Source organism: Galeopterus variegatus, unplaced genomic scaffold (genome assembly GCF_000696425.1).
Source record: "Galeopterus variegatus unplaced genomic scaffold, G_variegatus-3.0.2 Scaffold766, whole genome shotgun sequence".
NCBI classification, from domain to species: domain Eukaryota; kingdom Metazoa; phylum Chordata; class Mammalia; order Dermoptera; family Cynocephalidae; genus Galeopterus; species Galeopterus variegatus.
Window position 1 is genome coordinate 73,568 of NW_007726877.1, and position 6,600 is coordinate 80,167.

Sequence of the window (6,600 nt, forward strand, 5' to 3'; positions counted from 1 at the left end):
CACAGCCTCTAAATATTCATCTAGAATCCTCTGCCCACCCCTTCCTGTCCCCGGAACACCCCACCCAGCAATCTCGTCCTTTCTTCCTTATCCAAATCCCTGTCTCAAGTGGAGAATCATCAGACACCTTTGCCCTCCCATCCCTGGTTCCTGTCGTTACACCCCAACACCCCCAGACCCTGATAACTCCCATCTTCTCTACACTTACAACACCTGCAGGGCTGCTGGAGAAATGTAACGCACCAGGCAGGCAGCGTCACCACACATGGCACTACATAGCTGTGGGCAGAGTGTTCAGTGCTGCGTGACCATCCCTGTACTTGTCCTGGACCTTCTCCCTCCTCCAGTCTCTTCAGCAGCCATGCTAAATGCCCCCCTCCCAGGGCCTGTCCCCTCACTCTGATGACTTAACCTGCTGCCTCAGGGAGAATGGAGAAGATATCAGACCCGTCATCAACCCATCCCCACATGTGCCGCCCCTTCACAGGCTCCCCAGGCTGGCCTTTTCACAGACAGGCTGTAAAACATACTGAGCAGAGCCGGGACTAGGGAAGGCAAGTGAGGCACTTAATTTGAGTGCAAAATTTAAGGGGCTACCAAAAACACAGTTGTCAATGTAATATTTTAATGCAATATTTTTTAAAAATCGAAATTAATGCAAAAAGTCCATGATGAACAAAATATCAAAACTGTAAACAGAGACTAGCTTCTTTTTTGTGCTTACACATCCCTGCCTCCTTCACTCACCCCAATCCTATCTGCTGACTGGATCCTACTGGGTGCTGAGTGCTACTGACTCCCATGGACATGTCTGCATTCATATATGTATGTATTTGAAATAAATAAAGTATCATAAAACAATACTAATTCTATTACATACGATGCACACTTCTATTCCTTTTTTTTTTTTTTTTTTTAATGCTGGACACCTAAACCTTCTAAACTGGTTGCATGAACCATCGGTGGATTATGTTCTGCAAATCTGAAAAAAAACCAATCTAGATGGAATCATTGCTCTACTATAAAATGATCCCCTTATTTCAGTTGTTGCCCCCCCCCAAAAAAAACAAAAAAACACAAAATTCTATATAAGTAGGCAATATAATTTGACAAAAAGACTAATGGATTAGAAGAAGAAAGCTGAGTAATTTAACCATTCCATTCTAGCTCTAGTTTTCTCCCTGCTGGAGAAATAAAATATTTTAACAAAATCTGCCTCTGAATGGTCTCATAGAAAATAGGACTGAATTGATGATTGTCTTCATTTTAAATATCAATTTAATATTCATAATATCCCCATGAATCACAACATATTAGTGATACCTTTTAAAGTGACGTGCTTATATGAGTATAAACTAATAAGGCTCCTCCAGTAAGTCACAGACTTTTTAGAAATGGCTCAGTACTTTATACCTTTTACATTTGAACTTTTATTACTTAAAGTCCCATGTGAGAGACAATTTTTGGCTCCTGTCCAGGCATAATTCAAAGAAAAGAAACGTAAAATTTTCTGTACCATCTTATGTTGCCTTTTGTTCTACATTCCAAGTTTTTTTTTCCTGGCTTCTTCTGATCATCAATTCCCTGTTAAACACAGCCAGTACCAATCCTCAGGAGCCAAATTGCCTTGTTGAAAGAAATCAGGAATAAAAAGCCCTGAATTTGCTGGAAAAGCTCTAATTTGATCTTCATAGATTTTTCTTGATAAATTAGTTACAGTATTTGGTGCTCAGAAACATAACTGGTTACTGTTCAGTACTAATTGCCTATTCTATTTACTTAAGAAGGAAGCAACCTGAAATTTTAAACTCACGTTTTAAGTGTGAAAAATTAGATATCCTCTCAAATGTTCTGAGTGTTTCCAGTATAAGGCCTATAAGAAAGGAAAAATTCTACCCAACAGCTGTCTTCACATGTTTTTGTGGCTGTTACTTTAGCTATGAAACGTTATCTCAAGCCACAGGCAAAAATTAGAAGCCACTAGAATCATTACTCTTCCACAAGGAAGACATTTATAGAGTTAGTTCTTGATTCAGGTTAGTCCAAAGACTTTAAATTCCATTTATTAAGCATGGACATGGGACAGAGGGGAAAGTCGGGTTAAAAGACTACTGCGTGAATCCAGTGACAAGATCCCCACCTATCTAAGTTATGTTTTTTTATAAGTTAAACACAGGTGTAGCTTTCTGTTTGCTGGTTAAGGGGGAAAGAAAGACAGGGAAATATCAAATAAACAAATAGGTAAAAACAGACCTAAATCTTTAATAATGAAACTGGTGGCATGGGACTATAGAGTATTATTATATTTTAGAGGAGTTATATTAAGTCACTAAAAATTCTCAGTAACCAGTTTGATTATGCAGAATTTGAAAAAAGAATTAAAAAGCTGTAATATAAAGGAGACCTCAGGTCAAACATTTGCTTTTCTAAGCTTGGCCCACTATTCATTCTTGCAACATTGCTGTTTGGGTTGACAGGGCTACTGGCTCTTTTAAACACAATTCTTATCAGTTTTTTTCTTGCCTACTTAAGAAACAAACTCCTTTTACCCACTCTAGCAAGTTTGCTAGCACAGGTGTGTTTACTGTACACTAGGCACTGTTCTGAATGCTTTATGAATGCTTTACATATACAGTAACTCTTTAAGCTTCACAACAACCTATGAAGGAGAAATGATCTCTCCATTTTGCAGAAGAAACCGAGGCACCGAGATACCAGGTTAACTGTATAACTTCCATAAATTCCAAACCCCGTGGCAGCTCAGAGCAGCCGATGGCTTTGGTCCTGTCCCTGAGTGCTTCACCTGCCCTTCCTCCCTGGCACAGCTCTTCCTGCAGTTCCCCTCAGAAGGAAGTGGGCAGAGAAGCAGGAGGGGCAGGGTCAAGATAGAAAGAAGGCAAAGAATTGGCTTTACTGTCTGAAGTGTGGCGTCATTGATGTTTTGCTACCACCTGCACTTTGTTAGCACTTGTTCTCACTTTCTCTGTCATCTTCTTTCTCAATTTCTTTTTCACTTCCTTTTCCTAACCTTCCACTCAATTTCCCCTCCTTCCTTTTCTTGGTCTGAATAGTACTAGACAGTGGGCAAAAGCGACCTCATGAGTCTGTGTCCTTTGGGTAGATAGTCTTTCCTCCATAAAGAAAATTGGGAAATCTAAGGACAGAGATCCTAAGTGGCAGAAGGAGGGGGAAAAAAGGGGGTGGGGAGGAGGGAAAGAGAGGAGAGAAAAAAGTATCGGACTCAGAGAGGATGTTTTAAGCAGATATTTGATGAACAATTACTGGAAAAAATGAAAGGCAAGGAATCACACACACACACTCCCTAGCCCTGGGAAAGTTATCATTCTTTTATTAAAAAGTTGTATCAAAACTTTTTTTCATGTGTAAGGGAAGGGCACATTTGAAGGTATATTCAAAGTTGGCTTATAAAATGATACACAGGAAGTAAACATAATTAATGCATGTAAATAAGTTATCCATCATAAGGTTTATAACCAGTGGATGAATCAAAAATACAAGTTCACCTATCAATAGAATAAGAGTTAATGCCTAAAATGCATGCCCACCCCTTTAATATGATATAAAACATGCTGAAAATTGCCACCAATCCCAGTCCCACCCTTGCCACCCACCAGGACTTTTCAGACACAATGACTGCTTTATCTGGATCACTAGAAGAACAACATTCATTCAAACTAGGATTTTTCAAACATTCTTGAGATTTCTTAGGATGACTTTGCCCCAGAAAAACTGACCAAGATACCTTTGCAATGTTGCATTTAGTTGGTTTGAGGCATTGTGCTGGGCAGCCCTGAAAGTAGGTAATGTCTACATTTAACTAATTCAACAAATATTAGTTTATCACATACTGTATAGTAGGCCACTAGCAGGGTGCTAGGAAGACTTCGGAGATGTTCCAGGTGTAAATCCCCTATCAAAGCGTCTGTAAATGTTCCAGTGCAACCTGAATCTGGACCTGATGGAGGCGAGAGAGAGCAGAAAAACCAAGAGTTTTAGGATTTGAACAAAAGTTGATTTATATTCTGCCTCTTCCATTTACTGTTCATATGAGCTTGATTTGTCTCTAAACCAGGTACCAGACAGTGTCTTCTGTGGATCATTTGAGATAACTTACTGACAGTGCAGTCCATATCAGGTATTACGTATGTGCTAATTTCCTTTTTCTAGAAACTGTTCATGCGTCTTTACCATGATGGTTTAGTTAGTAGATGGCTGATACTAGCAGGAAAAAACAATATGGTTCCCAGGTATAAAATTATAAAGCCCTGTAAATTATGGAGAAGGAAACCTGAGTTGAGTCAGCCTTTTAACTTATTTTGCTTAGAGCACTATCAAAAAGTTGCAGAAAGAGTTGTGGGAAAGGAGGAAAAGAGATGAAATATGAAATCTTAGTTGGATCTTAGGCTGTGTAACAGTATTTTGAACGTGAACTTTTGGGGTTTTGTTCTGCAGACTTGCTAGAATATTATTGTCTATAGAAAACTGGCTTCTAGAATTAAAGATACATAAGATAAATCTTAATAAGTTACAGATCAAAGCCAGCCTCTGAATTTGTAGCATTAAAATGTGAAAAATCACTTTTATTATTCAAAGTTCACATCTCACCTGATCAAGTTTCTTATCGTTAAATATGAAGATTCATACACACACATACATAATAGTTAGGTATTTCATACTGTAAGGAAAGTATTTAACTCTAGATCTACATTGTTCTGTTTACATCTTTGCTGACAGAGATTTGATGTCAAATTGCAGAGCTCTTGTAATAATTTGCTGTGCCTCGGTTTCTGGAACATAGATACAATGAATTCACCTCCCACAAGATTATTCTAACAATGGAATAAAATAATGCCTATGGAAATATTCCAAAAAAGGCATAATGTACCACAAAATGCAAAGCTCAGATCTATTCAACTGAGGATATATAAAATTCCCAAAAAAGAGTACATTTTGTTACCTTGAGAAGAGACCATTTCCTTCTGAATTTCTCCCAGTTTCTACCACATCTTGTGTTCCGAAATGCAGATTCTAGTGCAATTGGGCCTCAGAAGAAATTCGACCCTTTACAATTTGAAAGTCAGCTAATGCAATGATTCTAGCCAAAGTGACCCATTTTAAAAGGTGACCCATTTTGAAACCCACGAGGAGTTATTCAAGCTGTTCTATATTTGAGAGGTAGAAAATTATTTCCTTTTCCTGCAACCTCACCATTTGAGTGTCTTTTATAAAAAGGGAAATTTGATCTCCATTTTGATGAAATATAATGTGACATTTTCTACTTGATAGGGCCTGCACTGTACATATTTTGAAAATTATTTCCCACCTTCTGAGCTTTCTTCCTTGGCAAAGCAATTATAAGTATCTACCTCCTACTCATCCCTCATCAGCTCAGTTTCGCAGAGCTCCAGCTTGGACTTTCCCTGTCATAACACTCATCCAACCTTAAGGTGTCATGATGATGCCTGGAGGACACAGATGGGTGCGACCGAGTCAGCCTCCTTCTCAGAGAATGCTCAATATACACGCATGGAGAGTGTGTGTGGGAGAGGGGGGAAGAGCAAGAAGGGAAGAGCAGGAGAAAATGAGCAGTTAAAGCATGTAATGGATACATTTCAGGTATTGAATTTATCTTGCTTTACATACTAGTTAAAGTATGTAATGGAAACATTTCAGGTATTGAATTTATTTTGCTAAGGCAAAAACAGTTGGCCCCAAAAAGCAGGTCTCCGCCCCCGTCCCCCCCCCCCGCAAGATATAAAATCTACCATAAATTTCTTTTGAGAAAGTTAAAACCTCAGCTGTGAATCACTAATCATTCTTTCAAAAAGTTGAGGGTGCGATCATTTCTGCATCACCACTTAATAAACTACCTTCACTCATCCTTTTCTGGGTCAATTTCAGCTTTTCACATCCCTCTTTCTTCCCCCAAAGGGACCAGGCAAGGTTTCCCAAAATAAAGGCACAGAGGAACAAATCCAATTCGAAAGGATGTACTGTGATCAAAGAATTACCCTAAATATGAGCTACAAGCCACCACCCGCCACTCTGCGGTTACAACATCGGTGTCCCTTTAACATGATCCATAAACCTATGAAAACCAACACTGGGAAAGAAAAATACAGAGTGCGTAGAGTCGAATTACAAGTTGTTACTTTACCTGTATGGTATTTGAGCAAGCAACTGACTCTGTCCCATCAGGATGCAAAATGAAATTCAGCAGAGTCAAAGTAAAATACTAGCACCCAAACCCTCCCCGTTAGGGAGGGAGCTTGGTTTCCCAGTTTCCCCTGCCTGCCCACTTCCCTGTCCCCATTTCTCCAGCCAGTAATTCGCCGAACGCTTCCCCTGTCCGCGGGTTTCCGCATTTCCCACCGAGGCAGGCTTTCCAGCCCAGGGCTGCAGCGCGGCTGGGGCCCCCAGGCGGAACCGAGCAGGGGGCGCGGAGTTCGCCTCAAGGCTCCCGCGCTCGGACCGGTGTCCGCATCGCGGAGCTCCCCAGGGAGGGAGAACCCGCCCGGCCCCGGGCAACTGCCTCCAGCCGGACCTGCCAGCTCCGAGCCTACCTGCCGCACCTGGGCG

The 6,600-nt window shown here is 40.5% G+C and overlaps 2 protein-coding genes across 5 annotated transcripts in view; one reads left to right on the forward strand and one right to left on the reverse strand.

Moving 5' to 3' along the window:
* MCF2L2 (MCF.2 cell line derived transforming sequence-like 2) overlaps window positions 1-6,600 on the forward strand; it is a 136,880-nt gene that overhangs the window by 69,819 nt on the left and 60,461 nt on the right. The window lies entirely within an intron of this gene.
* Window positions 1-6,600, reverse strand: part of B3GNT5 (UDP-GlcNAc:betaGal beta-1,3-N-acetylglucosaminyltransferase 5) — a 20,503-nt gene that overhangs the window by 12,376 nt on the left and 1,527 nt on the right. The window contains exon 2 of the mRNA XM_008572227.1: window positions 3,870-3,976. The gene's annotated coding sequence lies outside the window, so the exon portion shown is untranslated. The remainder of the gene's footprint in view (window positions 1-3,869; window positions 3,977-6,600) is intronic.